This window comes from Schistocerca cancellata, unplaced genomic scaffold (genome assembly GCF_023864275.1).
Source record: "Schistocerca cancellata isolate TAMUIC-IGC-003103 unplaced genomic scaffold, iqSchCanc2.1 HiC_scaffold_1100, whole genome shotgun sequence".
Taxonomy (NCBI): domain Eukaryota; kingdom Metazoa; phylum Arthropoda; class Insecta; order Orthoptera; family Acrididae; genus Schistocerca; species Schistocerca cancellata.
In genome coordinates this window covers 5,854,864-5,871,949 of record NW_026047099.1, presented here as the reverse complement: position 1 = coordinate 5,871,949, position 17,086 = coordinate 5,854,864, and the positions used below count along the sequence as shown (strand labels likewise).

Sequence of the window (17,086 nt, the reverse complement as noted above, 5' to 3'; positions counted from 1 at the left end):
CACTGCAAACTACGCAGACACCTGGTGTGAGAAGAGGCGAGGCGAGGCGAGGCGAGGCGAGGCGAGGAAGCCCACATCGCTACCAGTGGGCCCTCCAGCACGACACTGCCACACCCCGCACAGGCCCTCCGCTGAACACCAGGGACAAGATGCGTCCTCCGCTAGTGTCGAAGGCTGAACGCGCCCAGCGAATGACAGGGGGTGCAACGAGCAGCAGTGCGTCTCACACACGCGGCGGTGCGCCCGCCAATTCGGCCGTCACTCTGCTGGGACGCCGGGCGCGCCTCCCCGCGCCGTCCTCGAGGAACTGGCGGTTGCGGAAGGAAGCGCTTTCGTCAAATGCGGCCGAAAACTAACATTTTGTGTGTTGTGAGAAAAGCCGAACGCGAATTCTGCCGTGCTCCTACATTAGATGAGCGCCAACGGCCATACCATGATGAATACACCGGTTCTCGTCCGATCACCGAAGTTAAGCATCATCGGGCCCGGCTAGTACTTGGATGGGTGACCGCGTGGGGAAACCCGGGTGCTGTTGGCTCCCTTCCCGTTTTTTTTTTTTGTTATGTCGCCAGCCCAATTTTCAAACTACGTTTCTGTTGTGACAAAGATGCTTCCTTAAGCCTTTTAAACTACTGTAATGGTACGAAAATGCAGTAATTAACTCAGTTTGAGGGAGAATGTGCTAACCAAGTTTGCCAAGAAGACTTTGAAAACGACAAAACAGTACGAATTGGCAGGTGATTTCTGAAATACGTCACCGCCTATTGTTGTGTTGGAATGTAGAGTTCCAAATTTGATTTGTAACCACGAATTTATTCCTTAGTCGTCTCGTCTCGTCTCGTCTCGTCCCGCAGACGTTTGTCGTCCTTGCGCTGTCATATGGACCACGACCCGAGCGGCAGCGAGCGGCAGTCGAGCAAAGTCGGGACAAGTCGGGACGGGGACAGGGACAGGGATAGGAATGGTGCGAATGCACTGCAAACTACGCAGACACCTGGTGTGAGAAGAGGCGAGGCGAGGCGAGGCGAGGCGAGGCGAGGAAGCCCACATCGCTACCAGTGGGCCCTCCAGCACGACACTGCCACACCCCGCACAGGCCCTCCGCTGAACACCAGGGACAAGATGCGTCCTTCGCTAGTGTCGAAGGCTGAACGCGCCCAGCGAATGACAGGGGGTGCAACGAGCAGCAGTGCGTCTCACACACGCGGCGGTGCGCCCGCCAATTCGGCCGTCACTCTGCTGGGACGCCGGGCGCGCCTCCCCGCGCCGTCCTCGAGGAACTGGCGGTTGCGGAAGGAAGCGCTTTCGTCAAATGCGGCCGAAAACTAACATTTTGTGTGTTGTGAGAAAAGCCGAACGCGAATTCTGCCGTGCTCCTACATTAGATGAGCGCCAACGGCCATACCATGATGAATACACCGGTTCTCGTCCGATCACCGAAGTTAAGCATCATCGGGCCCGGCTAGTACTTGGATGGGTGACCGCCTGGGGAAACCCGGGTGCTGTTGGCTCCCTTCCCGTTTTTTTTTTTGTTATGTCGCCAGCCCAATTTTCAAACTACGTTTCTGTTGTGACAAAGATGCTTCCTTAAGCCTTTTAAACTACTGTAATGGTACGAAAATGCAGTAATTAACTCAGTTTGAGGGAGAATGTGCTAACCAAGTTTGCCAAGAAGACTTTGAAAACGACAAAACAGTATGAATTGGCAGGTGATTTCTGAAATACGTCACCGCCTATTGTTGTGTAGGAGTGTAGAGTTCCAAATATGATTTGTAACCACGAATTTAATCCTTAGTCGTCTCGTCTCGTCTCGTCTCGTCCCGCAGACGTTTGTCGTGCTTGCGCTGTCATATGGACCACGACCCGAGCGGCAGCGAGCGGCAGTCGAGCAAAGTCGGGACAAGTCGGGACGGGGACAGGGACAGGGATAGGAATGGTGCGAATGCACTGCACACAACGCAGACACCTGGTGTGAGGCGCGGCGAGGCGAGGCGAGGCGAGGCGAGGAAGCCCACATCGCTACCAGTGGGCCCTCCAGCACGACACTGCCACACCCCGCACAGGCCCTCCGCTGAACACCAGGGACAAGATGCGTCCTCCGCTAGTGTCGAAGGCTGAACGCGCCCAGCGAATGACAGGGGGTGCAACGAGCAGCAGTGCGTCTCACACACGCGGCGGTGCGCCCGCCAATTCGGCCGTCACTCTGCTGGGACGCCGGGCGCGCCTCCCCGCGCCGTCCTCGAGGAACTGGCGGTTGCGGAAGGAAGCGCTTTCGTCAAATGCGGCCGAAAACTAACATTTTGTGTGTTGTGAGAAAAGCCGAACGCGAATTCTGCCGTGCTCCTACATTAGATGAGCGCCAACGGCCATACCATGATGAATACACCGGTTCTCGTCCGATCACCGAAGTTAAGCATCATCGGGCCCGGCTAGTACTTGGTTGGGTGACCGCCTGGGGAAACCCGGGTGCTGTTGGCTCCCTTCCCGTTTTTTTTTTGTTATGTCGCCAGCCCAATTTTCAAACTACGTTTCTGTTGTGACAAAGATGCTTCCTTAAGCCTTTTAAACTACTGTAATGGTACGAAAATGCAGTAATTAACTCAGTTTGAGGGAGAATGTGCTAACCAAGTTTGCCAAGAAGACTTTGAAAACGACAAAACAGTACGAATTGGCAGGTGATTTCTGAAATACGTCACCGCCTATTGTTGTGTTGGAATGTAGAGTTCCAAATTTGATTTGTAACCACGAATTTATTCCTTAGTCGTCTCGTCTCGTCTCGTCTCGTCCCGCAGACGTTTGTCGTCCTTGCGCTGTCATATGGACCACGACCCGAGCGGCAGCGAGCGGCAGTCGAGCAAAGTCGGGACAAGTCGGGACGGGGACAGGGACAGGGATAGGAATGGTGCGAATGCACTGCAAACTACGCAGACACCTGGTGTGAGGCGCGGCGAGGCGTGGCGAGGCGAGGCGAGGAAGCCCACATCGCTACCAGTGGGCCCTCCAGCACGACACTGCCACACCCCGCACAGGCCCTCCGCTGAACACCAGGGACAAGATGCGTCCTCCGCTAGTGTCGAAGGCTGAACGCGCCCAGCGAATGACAGGGGGTGCAACGAGCAGCAGTGCGTCTCACACACGCGGCGGTGCGCCCGCCAATTCGGCCGTCACTCTGCTGGGACGCCGGGCGCGCCTCCCCGCGCCGTCCTCGAGGAACTGGCGGTTGCGGAAGGAAGCGCTTTCGTCAAATGCGGCCGAAAACTAACATTTTGTGTGTTGTGAGAAAAGCCGAACGCGAATTCTGCCGTGCTCCTACATTAGATGAGCGCCAACGGCCATACCATGATGAATACACCGGTTCTCGTCCAATCACCGAAGTTAAGCATCATCGGGCCCGGCTAGTACTTGGATGGGTGACCGCCTGGGGAAACCCGGGTGCTGTTGGCTCCCTTCCCGTTTTTTTTTTGTTATGTCGCCAGCCCAATTTTCAAACTACGTTTCTGTTGTGACAAAGATGCTTCCTTAAGCCTTTTAAACTACTGTAATGGTACGAAAATGCAGTAATTAACTCAGTTTGAGGGAGAATGTGCTAACCAAGTTTGCCAAGAAGACTTTGAAAACGACAAAACAGTACGAATTGGCAGGTGATTTCTGAAATACGTCACCGCCTATTGTTGTGTAGGAGTGTAGAGTTCCAAATATGATTTGTAACCACGAATTTAATTCTTAGTCGTCTCGTCTCGTCTCGTCTCGTCCCGCAGACGTTTGTCGTGCTTGCGCTGTCATATGGACCACGACCCGAGCGGCAGCGAGCGGCAGTCGAGCAAAGTCGGGACAAGTCGGGACGGGGACAGGGACAGGGATAGGAATGGTGCGAATGCACTGCAAACAACGCAGACACCTGGTGTGAGGCGCGGCGAGGCGAGGCGAGGCGAGGCGAGGAGGCCCACATCGCTACCAGTGGGCCCTCCAGCACGACACTGCCACACCCCGCACAGGCCCTCCGCTGAACACCAGGGACAAGATGCGTCCTCCGCTAGTGTCGAAGGCTGAACGCGCCCAGCGAATGACAGGGGGTGCAACGAGCAGCAGTGCGTCTCACACACGCGGCGGTGCGCCCGCCAATTCGGCCGTCACTCTGCTGGGACGCCGGGCGCGCCTCCCCGCGCCGTCCTCGAGGAACTGGCGGTTGCGGAAGGAAGCGCTTTCGTCAAATGCGGCCGAAAACTAACATTTTGTGTGTTGTGAGAAAAGCCGAACGCGAATTCGGCCGTGCTCCTACATTAGATGAGCGCCAACGGCCATACCATGATGAATACACCGGTTCTCGTCCGATCACCGAAGTTAAGCATCATCGGGCCCGGCTAGTACTTGGATGGGTGACCGCCTGGGGAAACCCGGGTGCTGTTGGCTCCCTTCCCGTTTTTTTTTTTGTTATGTCGCCAGCCCAATTTTCAAACTACGTTTCTGTTGTGACAAAGATGCTTCCTTAAGCCTTTTAAACTACTGTAATGGTACGAAAATGCAGTAATTAACTCAGTTTGAGGGAGAATGTGCTAACCAAGTTTGCCAAGAAGACTTTGAAAACGACAAAACAGTACGAATTGGCAGGTGATTTCTGAAATACGTCACCGCCTATTGTTGTGTTGGAATGTAGAGTTCCAAATTTGATTTGTAACCACGAATTTATTCCTTAGTCGTCTCGTCTCGTCTCGTCTCGTCCCGCAGACGTTTGTCGTCCTTGCGCTGTCCTATGGACCACGACCCGAGCGGCAGCGAGCGGCAGTCGAGCAAAGTCGGGACAAGTCTGGACGGGGACAGGGACAGGGATAGTAATGGTGCGAATGCACTGCAAACTACGCAGACACCTGGTGTGAGAAGAGGCGAGGCGAGGCGAGGCGAGGCGAGGCGAGGAAGCCCACATCGCTACCAGTGGGCCCTCCAGCACGACACTGCCACACCCCGCACAGGCCCTCCGCTGAACACCAGGGACAAGATGCGTCCTCCGCTAGTGTCGAAGGCTGAACGCGCCCAGCGAATGACAGGGGGTGCAACGAGCAGCAGTGCGTCTCACACACGCGGCGGTGCGCCCGCCAATTCGGCCGTCACTCTGCTGGGACGCCGGGCGCGCCTCCCCGCGCCGTCCTCGAGGAACTGGCGGTTGCGGAAGGAAGCGCTTTCGTCAAATGCGGCCGAAAACTAACATTTTGTGTGTTGTGAGAAAAGCCGAACGCGAATTCTGCCGTGCTCCTACATTAGATGAGCGCCAACGGCCATACCATGATGAATACACCGGTTCTCGTCCGATCACCGAAGTTAAGCATCATCGGGCCCGGCTAGTACTTGGATGGGTGACCGCCTGGGGAAACCCGGGTGCTGTTGGCTCCCTTCCCGTTTTTTTTTTGTTATGTCGCCAGCCCAATTTTCAAACTACGTTTCTGTTGTGACAAAGATGCTTCCTTAAGCCTTTTAAACTACTGTAATGGTACGAAAATGCAGTAATTAACTCAGTTTGAGGGAGAATGTGCTAAGCAAGTTTGCCAAGAAGACTTTGAAAACGACAAAACAGTACGAATTGGCAGGTGATTTCTGAAATACGTCACCGCCTATTGTTGTGTAGGAGTGTAGAGTTCCAAATATGATTTGTAACCACGAATTTAATTCTTAGTCGTCTCGTCTCGTCTCGTCTCGTCCCGCAGACGTTTGTCGTGCTTGCGCTGTCATATGGACCACGACCCGTGCGGCAGCGAGCGGCAGTCGAGCAAAGTCGGGACAAGTCGGGACGGGGACAGGGACAGGGATAGGAATGGTGCGAATGCACTGCAAACAACGCAGACACCTGGTGTGAGGCGCGGCGAGGCGAGGCGAGGCGAGGCGAGGCGAGGCGAGGAAGCCCACATCGCTACCAGTGGGCCCTCCAGCACGACACTGCCACACCCCGCACAGGCCCTCCGCTGAACACCAGGGACAAGATGCGTCCTCCGCTAGTGTCGAAGGCTGAACGCGCCCAGCGAATGACAGGGGGTGCAACGAGCAGCAGTGCGTCTCACACACGCGGCGGTGCGCCCGCCAATTCGGCCGTCACTCTGCTGGGACGCCGGGCGCGCCTCCCCGCGCCGTCCTCGAGGAACTGGCGGTTGCGGAAGGAAGCGCTTTCGTCAAATGCGGCCGAAAACTAACATTTTGTGTGTTGTGAGAAAAGCCGAACGCGAATTCGGCCGTGCTCCTACATTAGATGAGCGCCAACGGCCATACCATGATGAATACACCGGTTCTCGTCCGATCACCGAAGTTAAGCATCATCGGGCCCGGCTAGTACTTGGATGGGTGACCGCCTGGGGAAACCCGGGTGCTGTTGGCTCTCTTCCCGTTTTTTTTTTTTGTTATGTCGCCAGCCCAATTTTCAAACTACGTTTCTGTTGTGACAAAGATGCTTCCTTAAGCCTTTTAAACTACTGTAATGGTACGAAAATGCAGTAATTAACTCAGTTTGAGGGAGAATGTGCTAACCAAGTTTGCCAAGAAGACTTTGAAAACGACAAAACAGTACGAATTGGCAGGTGATTTCTGAAATACGTCACCGCCTATTGTTGTGTTGGAATGTAGAGTTCCAAATTTGATTTGTAACCACGAATTTATTCCTTAGTCGTCTCGTCTCGTCTCGTCTCGTCCCGCAGACGTTTGTCGTCCTTGCGCTGTCCTATGGACCACGACCCGAGCGGCAGCGAGCGGCAGTCGAGCAAAGTCGGGACAAGTCGGGACGGGGACAGGGACAGGGATAGTAATGGTGCGAATGCACTGCAAACTACGCAGACACCTGGTGTGAGAAGAGGCGAGGCGAGGCGAGGCGAGGCGAGGCGAGGAAGCCCACATCGCTACCAGTGGGCCCTCCAGCACGACACTGCCACACCCCGCACAGGCCCTCCGCTGAACACCAGGGACAAGATGCGTCCTCCGCTAGTGTCGAAGGCTGAACGCGCCCAGCGAATGACAGGGGGTGCAACGAGCAGCAGTGCGTCTCACACACGCGGCGGTGCGCCCGCCAATTCGGCCGTCACTCTGCTGGGACGCCGGGCGCGCCTCCCCGCGCCGTCCTCGAGGAACTGGCGGTTGCGGAAGGAAGCGCTTTCGTCAAATGCGGCCGAAAACTAACATTTTGTGTGTTGTGAGAAAAGCCGAACGCGAATTCTGCCGTGCTCCTACATTAGATGAGCGCCAACGGCCATACCATGATGAATACACCGGTTCTCGTCCGATCACCGAAGTTAAGCATCATCGGGCCCGGCTAGTACTTGGATGGGTGACCGCGTGGGGAAACCCGGGTGCTGTTGGCTCCCTTCCCGTTTTTTTTTTTTTGTTATGTCGCCAGCCCAATTTTCAAACTACGTTTCTGTTGTGACAAAGATGCTTCCTTAAGCCTTTTAAACTACTGTAATGGTACGAAAATGCAGTAATTAACTCAGTTTGAGGGAGAATGTGCTAACCAAGTTTGCCAAGAAGACTTTGAAAACGACAAAACAGTACGAATTGGCAGGTGATTTCTGAAATACGTCACCGCCTATTGTTGTGTTGGAATGTAGAGTTCCAAATTTGATTTGTAACCACGAATTTATTCCTTAGTCGTCTCGTCTCGTCTCGTCTCGTCCCGCAGACGTTTGTCGTCCTTGCGCTGTCATATGGACCACGACCCGAGCGGCAGCGAGCGGCAGTCGAGCAAAGTCGGGACAAGTCGGGACGGGGACAGGGACAGGGATAGGAATGGTGCGAATGCACTGCAAACTACGCAGACACCTGGTGTGAGAAGAGGCGAGGCGAGGCGAGGCGAGGCGAGGCGAGGAAGCCCACATCGCTACCAGTGGGCCCTCCAGCACGACACTGCCACACCCCGCACAGGCCCTCCGCTGAACACCAGGGACAAGATGCGTCCTTCGCTAGTGTCGAAGGCTGAACGCGCCCAGCGAATGACAGGGGGTGCAACGAGCAGCAGTGCGTCTCACACACGCGGCGGTGCGCCCGCCAATTCGGCCGTCACTCTGCTGGGACGCCGGGCGCGCCTCCCCGCGCCGTCCTCGAGGAACTGGCGGTTGCGGAAGGAAGCGCTTTCGTCAAATGCGGCCGAAAACTAACATTTTGTGTGTTGTGAGAAAAGCCGAACGCGAATTCTGCCGTGCTCCTACATTAGATGAGCGCCAACGGCCATACCATGATGAATACACCGGTTCTCGTCCGATCACCGAAGTTAAGCATCATCGGGCCCGGCTAGTACTTGGATGGGTGACCGCCTGGGGAAACCCGGGTGCTGTTGGCTCCCTTCCCGTTTTTTTTTTTTGTTATGTCGCCAGCCCAATTTTCAAACTACGTTTCTGTTGTGACAAAGATGCTTCCTTAAGCCTTTTAAACTACTGTAATGGTACGAAAATGCAGTAATTAACTCAGTTTGAGGGAGAATGTGCTAACCAAGTTTGCCAAGAAGACTTTGAAAACGACAAAACAGTACGAATTGGCAGGTGATTTCTGAAATACGTCACCGCCTATTGTTGTGTAGGAGTGTAGAGTTCCAAATATGATTTGTAACCACGAATTTAATCCTTAGTCGTCTCGTCTCGTCTCGTCTCGTCCCGCAGACGTTTGTCGTGCTTGCGCTGTCATATGGACCACGACCCGAGCGGCAGCGAGCGGCAGTCGAGCAAAGTCGGGACAAGTCGGGACGGGGACAGGGACAGGGATAGGAATGGTGCGAATGCACTGCAAACAACGCAGACACCTGGTGTGAGGCGCGGCGAGGCGAGGCGAGGCGAGGCGAGGAAGCCCACATCGCTACCAGTGGGCCCTCCAGCACGACACTGCCACACCCCGCACAGGCCCTCCGCTGAACACCAGGGACAAGATGCGTCCTCCGCTAGTGTCGAAGGCTGAACGCGCCCAGCGAATGACAGGGGGTGCAACGAGCAGCAGTGCGTCTCACACACGCGGCGGTGCGCCCGCCAATTCGGCCGTCACTCTGCTGGGACGCCGGGCGCGCCTCCCCGCGCCGTCCTCGAGGAACTGGCGGTTGCGGAAGGAAGCGCTTTCGTCAAATGCGGCCGAAAACTAACATTTTGTGTGTTGTGAGAAAAGCCGAACGCGAATTCTGCCGTGCTCCTACATTAGATGAGCGCCAACGGCCATACCATGATGAATACACCGGTTCTCGTCCGATCACCGAAGTTAAGCATCATCGGGCCCGGCTAGTACTTGGATGGGTGACCGCCTGGGGAAACCCGGCTGCTGTTGGCTCCCTTCCCGTTTTTTTTTTTGTTATGTCGCCAGCCCAATTTTCAAACTACGTTTCTGTTGTGACAAAGATGCTTCCTTAAGCCTTTTAAACTACTGTAATGGTACGAAAATGCAGTAATTAACTCAGTTTGAGGGAGAATGTGCTAACCAAGTTTGCCAAGAAGACTTTGAAAACGACAAAACAGTACGAATTGGCAGGTGATTTCTGAAATACGTCACCGCCTATTGTTGTGTAGGAGTGTAGAGTTCCAAATATGATTTGTAACCACGAATTTAATCCTTAGTCGTCTCGTCTCGTCTCGTCTCGTCCCGCAGACGTTTGTCGTGCTTGCGCTGTCATATGGACCACGACCCGAGCGGCAGCGAGCGGCAGTCGAGCAAAGTCGGGACAAGTCGGGACGGGGACAGGGACAGGGATAGGAATGGTGCGAATGCACTGCAAACAACGCAGACACCTGGTGTGAGGCGCGGCGAGGCGAGGCGAGGCGAGGCGAGGAAGCCCACATCGCTACCAGTGGGCCCTCCAGCACGACACTGCCACACCCCGCACAGGCCCTCCGCTGAACACCAGGGACAAGATGCGTCCTCCGCTAGTGTCGAAGGCTGAACGCGCCCAGCGAATGACAGGGGGTGCAACGAGCAGCAGTGCGTCTCACACACGCGGCGGTGCGCCCGCCAATTCGGCCGTCACTCTGCTGGGACGCCGGGCGCGCCTCCCCGCGCCGTCCTCGAGGAACTGGCGGTTGCGGAAGGAAGCGCTTTCGTCAAATGCGGCCGAAAACTAACATTTTGTGTGTTGTGAGAAAAGCCGAACGCGAATTCTGCCGTGCTCCTACATTAGATGAGCGCCAACGGCCATACCATGATGAATACACCGGTTCTCGTCCGATCACCGAAGTTAAGCATCATCGGGCCCGGCTAGTACTTGGATGGGTGACCGCCTGGGGAAACCCGGCTGCTGTTGGCTCCCTTCCCGTTTTTTTTTTGTTATGTCGCCAGCCCAATTTTCAAACTACGTTTCTGTTGTGACAAAGATGCTTCCTTAAGCCTTTTAAACTACTGTAATGGTACGAAAATGCAGCAATTAACTCAGTTTGAGGGAGAATGTGCTAACCAAGTTTGCCAAGAAGACTTTGAAAACGACAAAACAGTACGAATTGGCAGGTGATTTCTGAAATACGTCACCGCCTATTGTTGTGTTGGAATGTAGAGTTCCAAATTTGATTTGTAACCACGAATTTATTCCTTAGTCGTCTCGTCTCGTCTCGTCTCGTCCCGCAGACGTTTGTCGTCCTTGCGCTGTCATATGGACCACGACCCGAGCGGCAGCGAGCGGCAGTCGAGCAAAGTCGGGACAAGTCGGGACGGGGACAGGGACAGGGATAGGAATGGTGCGAATGCACTGCAAACTACGCAGACACCTGGTGTGAGAAGAGGCGAGGCGAGGCGAGGCGAGGCGAGGCGAGGAAGCCCACATCGCTACCAGTGGGCCCTCCAGCACGACACTGCCACACCCCGCACAGGCCCTCCGCTGAACACCAGGGACAAGATGCGTCCTCCGCTAGTGTCGAAGGCTGAACGCGCCCAGCGAATGACAGGGGGTGCAACGAGCAGCAGTGCGTCTCACACACGCGGCGGTGCGCCCGCCAATTCGGCCGTCACTCTGCTGGGACGCCGGGCGCGCCTCCCCGCGCCGTCCTCGAGGAACTGGCGGTTGCGGAAGGAAGCGCTTTCGTCAAATGCGGCCGAAAACTAACATTTTGTGTGTTGTGAGAAAAGCCGAACGCGAATTCTGCCGTGCTCCTACATTAGATGAGCGCCAACGGCCATACCATGATGAGTACACCGGTTCTCGTCCGATCACCGAAGTTAAGCATCATCGGGCCCGGCTAGTACTTGGATGGGTGACCGCCTGGGGAAACCCGGGTGCTGTTGGCTCCCTTCCCGTTTTTTTTTTGTTATGTCGCCAGCCCAATTTTCAAACTACGTTTCTGTTGTGACAAAGATGCCCCCTTAAGCCTTTTAAACTACTGTAATGGTACGAAAATGCAGTAATTAACTCAGTTTGAGGGAGAATGTGCTAACCAAGTTTGCCAAGAAGACTTTGAAAACGACAAAACAGTACGAATTGGCAGGTGATTTCTGAAATACGTCACCGCCTATTGTTGTGTTGGAATGTAGAGTTCCAAATTTGATTTGTAACCACGAATTTATTCCTTAGTCGTCTCGTCTCGTCTCGTCTCGTCCCGCAGACGTTTGTCGTCCTTGCGCTGTCATATGGACCACGACCCGAGCGGCAGCGAGCGGCAGTCGAGCAAAGTCGGGACAAGTCGGGACGGGGACAGGGACAGGGATAGGAATGGTGCGAATGCACTGCAAACTACGCAGACACCTGGTGTGAGAAGAGGCGAGGCGAGGCGAGGCGAGGCGAGGCGAGGAAGCCCACATCGCTACCAGTGGGCCCTCCAGCACGACACTGCCACACCCCGCACAGGCCCTCCGCTGAACACCAGGGACAAGATGCGTCCTCCGCTAGTGTCGAAGGCTGAACGCGCCCAGCGAATGACAGGGGGTGCAACGAGCAGCAGTGCGTCTCACACACGCGGCGGTGCGCCCGCCAATTCGGCCGTCACTCTGCTGGGACGCCGGGCGCGCCTCCCCGCGCCGTCCTCGAGGAACTGGCGGTTTGCGGAAGGAAGCGCTTTCGTCAAATGCGGCCGAAAACTAACATTTTGTGTGTTGTGAGAAAAGCCGAACGCGAATTCTGCCGTGCTCCTACATTAGATGAGCGCCAACGGCCATACCATGATGAATACACCGGTTCTCGTCCGATCTCCGAAGTTAAGCATCATCGGGCCCGGCTAGTACTTGGATGGGTGACCGCCTGGGGAAACCCGGGTGCTGTTGGCTCCCTTCCCGTTTTTTTTTTGTTATGTCGCCAGCCCAATTTTCAAACTACGTTTCTGTTGTGACAAAGATGCTTCCTTAAGCCTTTTAAACTACTGTAATGGTACGAAAATGCAGTAATTAACTCAGTTTGAGGGAGAATGTGCTAACCAAGTTTGCCAAGAAGACTTTGAAAACGACAAAACAGTACGAATTGGCAGGTGATTTCTGAAATACGTCACCGCCTATTGTTGTGTTGGAATGTAGAGTTCCAAATTTGATTTGTAACCACGAATTTATTCCTTAGTCGTCTCGTCTCGTCTCGTCTCGTCCCGCAGACGTTTGTCGTGCTTGCGCTGTCATATGGACCACGACCCGAGCGGCAGCGAGCGGCAGTCGAGCAAAGTCGGGACAAGTCGGGACGGGGACAGGGACAGGGATAGGAATGGTGCGAATGCACTGCAAACTACGCAGACACCTGGTGTGAGAAGAGGCGAGGCGAGGCGAGGCGAGGCGAGGCGAGGCGAGGCGAGGAAGCCCACATCGCTACCAGTGGGCCCTCCAGCACGACACTGCCACACCCCGCACAGGCCCTCCGCTGAACACCAGGGACAAGATGCGTCCTCCGCTAGTGTCGAAGGCTGAACGCGCCCAGCGAATGACAGGGGGTGCAACGAGCAGCAGTGCGTCTCACACACGCGGCGGTGCGCCCGCCAATTCGGCCGTCACTCTGCTGGGACGCCGGGCGCGCCTCCCCGCGCCGTCCTCGAGGAACTGGCGGTTGCGGAAGGAAGCGCTTTCGTCAAATGCGGCCGAAAACTAACATTTTGTGTGTTGTGAGAAAAGCCGAACGCGAATTCTGCCGTGCTCCTACATTAGATGAGCGCCAACGGCCATACCATGATGAATACACCGGTTCTCGTCCGATCACCGAAGTTAAGCATGATCGGGCCCGGCTAGTACTTGGATGGGTGACCGCCTGGGGAAACCCGGGTGCTGTTGGCTCCCTTCCCGTTTTTTTTTTTGTTATGTCGCCAGCCCAATTTTCAAACTACGTTTATGTTGTGACAAAGATGCTTCCTTAAGCCTTTTAAACTACTGTAATGGTACGAAAATGCAGTAATTAACTCAGTTTGAGGGAGAATGTGCTAACCAAGTTTGCCAAGAAGACTTTGAAAACGACAAAACAGTACGAATTGGCAGGTGATTTCTGAAATACGTCACCGCCTATTGTTGTGTAGGAGTGTAGAGTTCCAAATTTGATTTGTAACCACGAATTTAATCCTTAGTCGTCTCGTCTCGTCTCGTCTCGTCCCGCAGACGTTTGTCGTGCTTGCGCTGTCATATGGACCACGACCCGAGCGGCAGCGAGCGGCAGTCGAGCAAAGTCGGGACAAGTCGGGACGGGGACAGGGACAGGGATAGGAATGGTGCGAATGCACTGCAAACAACGCAGACACCTGGTGTGAGGCGCGGCGAGGCGAGGCGAGGCGAGGCGAGGAAGCCCACATCGCTACCAGTGGGCCCTCCAGCACGACACTGCCACACCCCGCACAGGCCCTCCGCTGAACACCAGGGACAAGATGCGTCCTCCGCTAGTGTCGAAGGCTGAACGCGCCCAGCGAATGACAGGGGGTGCAACGAGCAGCAGTGCGTCTCACACACGCGGCGGTGCGCCCGCCAATTCGGCCGTCACTCTGCTGGGACGCCGGGCGCGCCTCCCCGCGCCGTCCTCGAGGAACTGGCGGTTGCGGAAGGAAGCGCTTTCGTCAAATGCGGCCGAAAACTAACATTTTGTGTGTTGTGAGAAAAGCCGAACGCGAATTCTGCCGTGCTCCTACATTAGATGAGCGCCAACGGCCATACCATGATGAATACACCGGTTCTCGTCCGATCACCGAAGTTAAGCATCATCGGGCCCGGCTAGTACTTGGATGGGTGACCGCCTGGGGAAACCCGGGTGCTGTTGGCTCCCTTCCCGTTTTTTTTTTGTTATGTCGCCAGCCCAATTTTCAAACTACGTTTCTGTTGTGACAAAGATGCTTCCTTAAGCCTTTTAAACTACTGTAATGGTACGAAAATGCAGTAATTAACTCAGTTTGAGGGAGAATGTGCTAACCAAGTTTGCCAAGAAGACTTTGAAAACGACAAAACAGTACGAATTGGCAGGTGATTTCTGAAATACGTCACCGCCTATTGTTGTGTAGGAGTGTAGAGTTCCAAATTTGATTTGTAACCACGAATTTAATCCTTAGTCGTCTCGTCTCGTCTCGTCTCGTCCCGCAGACGTTTGTCGTGCTTGCGCTGTCATATGGACCACGACCCGAGCGGCAGCGAGCGGCAGTCGAGCAAAGTCGGGACAAGTCGGGACGGGGACAGGGACAGGGATAGGAATGGTGCGAATGCACTGCAAACAACGCAGACACCTGGTGTGAGGCACGGCGAGGCGAGGCGAGGCGAGGCGAGGAAGCCCACATCGCTACCAGTGGGCCCTCCAGCACGACACTGCCACACCCCGCACAGGCCCTCCGCTGAACACCAGGGACAAGATGCGTCCTCCGCTAGTGTCGAAGGCTGAACGCGCCCAGCGAATGACAGGGGGTGCAACGAGCAGCAGTGCGTCTCACACACGCGGCGGTGCGCCCGCCAATTCGGCCGTCACTCTGCTGGGACGCCGGGCGCGCCTCCCCGCGCCGTCCTCGAGGAACTGGCGGTTGCGGAAGGAAGCGCTTTCGTCAAATGCGGCCGAAAACTAACATTTTGTGTGTTGTGAGAAAAGCCGAACGCGAATTCTGCCGTGCTCCTACATTAGATGAGCGCCAACGGCCATGCCATGATGAATACACCGGTTCTCGTCCGATCACCGAAGTTAAGCATCATCGGGCCCGGCTAGTACTTGGATGGGTGACCGCCTGGGGAAACCCGGGTGCTGTTGGCTCCCTTCCCGTTTTTTTTTTGTTATGTCGCCAGCCCAATTTTCAAACTACGTTTCTGTTGTGACAAAGATGCTTCCTTAAGCCTTTTAAACTACTGTAATGGTACGAAAATGCAGTAATTAACTCAGTTTGAGGGAGAATGTGCTAACCAAGTTTGCCAAGAAGACTTTGAAAACGACAAAACAGTACGAATTGGCAGGTGATTTCTGAAATACGTCACCGCCTATTGTTGTGTTGGAATGTAGAGTTCCAAATTTGATTTGTAACCACGAATTTATTCCTTAGTCGTCTCGTCTCGTCTCGTCTCGTCCCGCAGACGTTTGTCGTCCTTGCGCTGTCATATGGACCACGACCCGAGCGGCAGCGAGCGGCAGTCGAGCAAAGTCGGGACAAGTAGGGACGGGGACAGGGACAGGGATAGGAATGGTGCGAATGCACTGCAAACTACGCAGACACCTGGTGTGAGGCGAGGCGAGCCGAGGCGAGGCGAGGCGAGGCGAAGCGAGGAAGCCCACATCGCTACCAGTGGGCCCTCCAGCACGACATTGCCACACCCCGCACAGGCCCTCCGCTGAACACCAGGGACAAGGTGCGTCCTCCGCTAGTGTCGAAGGCAGCACGCGCCCAGCGAATGACAGGGGGTGCAACGAGCAGCAGTGCGTCTCACACACGCGGCGGTGCGCCCGCCAATTCGGCCGTCACTCTGCTGGGACGACGGGCGCGCCTCCCCGCGCCGTCCTCGAGGAACTGGCGGTTGCGGAAGGAAGCGCTTTCGTCAAAAGCGGCCGAAAACTAACATTTTGTGTGTTGTGAGAAAAGCCGAACGCGAATTCGGCCGTGCTCCTACATTAGATGAGCGCCAACGGCCATACCATGATGAATACACCGGTTCTCGTCCGATCACCGAAGTTAAGCATCATCGGGCCCGGCTAGTACTTGGATGGGTGACCGCCTGGGGAAACCCGGGTGCTGTTGGCTCCCTTCCCGTTTTTTTTTTTGTTATGTCGCCAGCCCAATTTTCAAACTACGTTTCTGTTGTGACAAAGATGCTTCCTTAAGCCTTTTAAACTACTGTAATGGTACGAAAATGCAGTAATTAACTCAGTTTGAGGGAGAATGTGCTAACCAAGTTTGCCAAGAAGACTTTGAAAACGACAAAACAGTACGAATTGGCAGGTGATTTCTGAAATACGTCACCGCCTATTGTTGTGTAGGAGTGTAGAGTTCCAAATTTGATTTGTAACCACGAATTTAATCCTTAGTCGTCTCGTCTCGTCTCGTCTCGTCCCGCAGACGTTTGTCGTGCTTGCGCTGTCATATGGACCACGACCCGAGCGGCAGCGAGCGGCAGTCGAGCAAAGTCGGGACAAGTCGGGACGGGGACAGGGACAGGGATAGGAATGGTGCGAATGCACTGCAAACTACGCAGACACCTGGTGTGAGAAGAGGCGAGGCGAGGCGAGGCGAGGCGAGGCGAGGAAGCCCACATCGCTACCAGTGGGCCCTCCAGCACGACACTGCCACACCCCGCACAGGCCCTCCGCTGAACACCAGGGACAAGATGCGTCCTCCGCTAGTGTCGAAGGCTGAACGCGCCCAGCGAATGACAGGGGGTGCAACGAGCAGCAGTGCGTCTCACACACGCGGCGGTGCGCCCCCCAATTCGGCCGTCACTCTGCTGGGACGCCGGGCGCGCCTCCCCGCGCCGTCCTCGAGGAACTGGCGGTTGCGGAAGGAAGCGCTTTCGTCAAATGCGGCCGAAAACTAACATTTTGTGTGTTGTGAGAAAAGCCGAACGCGAATTCTGCCGTGCTCCTACATTAGATAAGCGCCAACGGCCATACCATGATGAATACACCGGTTCTCGTCCGATCACCGAAGTTAAGCATCATCGGGCCCGGCTAGTACTTGGATGGGTGACCGCCTGGGGAAACCCGGGTGCTGTTGGCTCCCTTCCCGTTTTTTTTTTGTTATGTCGCCAGCCCAATTTT

General features: G+C 55.3%; 18 non-coding genes across 18 annotated transcripts; all 18 read left to right on the top strand.

Annotated features, from left to right (window-relative positions):
• The first annotated feature begins 418 nt into the window (after nucleotides 1-418).
• LOC126155000 (5S ribosomal RNA) lies at nucleotides 419-538 on the top strand. The gene has a single exon (XR_007532521.1). It is a non-coding gene; the product is annotated as a 5S ribosomal RNA (ribosomal RNA).
• Nucleotides 539-1,391: 853 nt separating this feature from the next.
• LOC126154888 (5S ribosomal RNA) lies at nucleotides 1,392-1,511 on the top strand. Its single transcript, XR_007532417.1, has one exon. It is a non-coding gene; the product is annotated as a 5S ribosomal RNA (ribosomal RNA).
• An 847-nt stretch (nucleotides 1,512-2,358) lies between these two features.
• LOC126155069 (5S ribosomal RNA) lies at nucleotides 2,359-2,478 on the top strand. Its single transcript, XR_007532586.1, has one exon. It is a non-coding gene; the product is annotated as a 5S ribosomal RNA (ribosomal RNA).
• An 846-nt stretch (nucleotides 2,479-3,324) lies between these two features.
• LOC126155270 (5S ribosomal RNA) lies at nucleotides 3,325-3,444 on the top strand. Its single transcript, XR_007532774.1, has one exon. It is a non-coding gene; the product is annotated as a 5S ribosomal RNA (ribosomal RNA).
• An 846-nt stretch (nucleotides 3,445-4,290) lies between these two features.
• On the top strand, nucleotides 4,291-4,410 carry LOC126154886 (5S ribosomal RNA). Its single transcript, XR_007532415.1, has one exon. It is a non-coding gene; the product is annotated as a 5S ribosomal RNA (ribosomal RNA).
• An 852-nt stretch (nucleotides 4,411-5,262) lies between these two features.
• On the top strand, nucleotides 5,263-5,382 carry LOC126154884 (5S ribosomal RNA). Its single transcript, XR_007532414.1, has one exon. It is a non-coding gene; the product is annotated as a 5S ribosomal RNA (ribosomal RNA).
• Nucleotides 5,383-6,238: 856 nt separating this feature from the next.
• On the top strand, nucleotides 6,239-6,358 carry LOC126154883 (5S ribosomal RNA). The gene has a single exon (XR_007532413.1). It is a non-coding gene; the product is annotated as a 5S ribosomal RNA (ribosomal RNA).
• Nucleotides 6,359-7,211: 853 nt separating this feature from the next.
• LOC126154999 (5S ribosomal RNA) lies at nucleotides 7,212-7,331 on the top strand. The gene has a single exon (XR_007532520.1). It is a non-coding gene; the product is annotated as a 5S ribosomal RNA (ribosomal RNA).
• An 854-nt stretch (nucleotides 7,332-8,185) lies between these two features.
• On the top strand, nucleotides 8,186-8,305 carry LOC126154882 (5S ribosomal RNA). The gene has a single exon (XR_007532412.1). It is a non-coding gene; the product is annotated as a 5S ribosomal RNA (ribosomal RNA).
• Nucleotides 8,306-9,153: 848 nt separating this feature from the next.
• Nucleotides 9,154-9,273, top strand: LOC126155043 (5S ribosomal RNA). The gene has a single exon (XR_007532562.1). It is a non-coding gene; the product is annotated as a 5S ribosomal RNA (ribosomal RNA).
• Nucleotides 9,274-10,120: 847 nt separating this feature from the next.
• Nucleotides 10,121-10,240, top strand: LOC126155042 (5S ribosomal RNA). Its single transcript, XR_007532561.1, has one exon. It is a non-coding gene; the product is annotated as a 5S ribosomal RNA (ribosomal RNA).
• An 851-nt stretch (nucleotides 10,241-11,091) lies between these two features.
• On the top strand, nucleotides 11,092-11,211 carry LOC126155097 (5S ribosomal RNA). Its single transcript, XR_007532612.1, has one exon. It is a non-coding gene; the product is annotated as a 5S ribosomal RNA (ribosomal RNA).
• An 852-nt stretch (nucleotides 11,212-12,063) lies between these two features.
• On the top strand, nucleotides 12,064-12,183 carry LOC126155237 (5S ribosomal RNA). The gene has a single exon (XR_007532743.1). It is a non-coding gene; the product is annotated as a 5S ribosomal RNA (ribosomal RNA).
• An 861-nt stretch (nucleotides 12,184-13,044) lies between these two features.
• On the top strand, nucleotides 13,045-13,164 carry LOC126155174 (5S ribosomal RNA). Its single transcript, XR_007532684.1, has one exon. It is a non-coding gene; the product is annotated as a 5S ribosomal RNA (ribosomal RNA).
• An 847-nt stretch (nucleotides 13,165-14,011) lies between these two features.
• On the top strand, nucleotides 14,012-14,131 carry LOC126154881 (5S ribosomal RNA). Its single transcript, XR_007532411.1, has one exon. It is a non-coding gene; the product is annotated as a 5S ribosomal RNA (ribosomal RNA).
• An 846-nt stretch (nucleotides 14,132-14,977) lies between these two features.
• On the top strand, nucleotides 14,978-15,097 carry LOC126155145 (5S ribosomal RNA). Its single transcript, XR_007532656.1, has one exon. It is a non-coding gene; the product is annotated as a 5S ribosomal RNA (ribosomal RNA).
• Nucleotides 15,098-15,953: 856 nt separating this feature from the next.
• Nucleotides 15,954-16,073, top strand: LOC126154880 (5S ribosomal RNA). The gene has a single exon (XR_007532410.1). It is a non-coding gene; the product is annotated as a 5S ribosomal RNA (ribosomal RNA).
• An 852-nt stretch (nucleotides 16,074-16,925) lies between these two features.
• LOC126154879 (5S ribosomal RNA) lies at nucleotides 16,926-17,045 on the top strand. Its single transcript, XR_007532409.1, has one exon. It is a non-coding gene; the product is annotated as a 5S ribosomal RNA (ribosomal RNA).
• The last annotated feature ends 41 nt before the right edge of the window (nucleotides 17,046-17,086 follow it).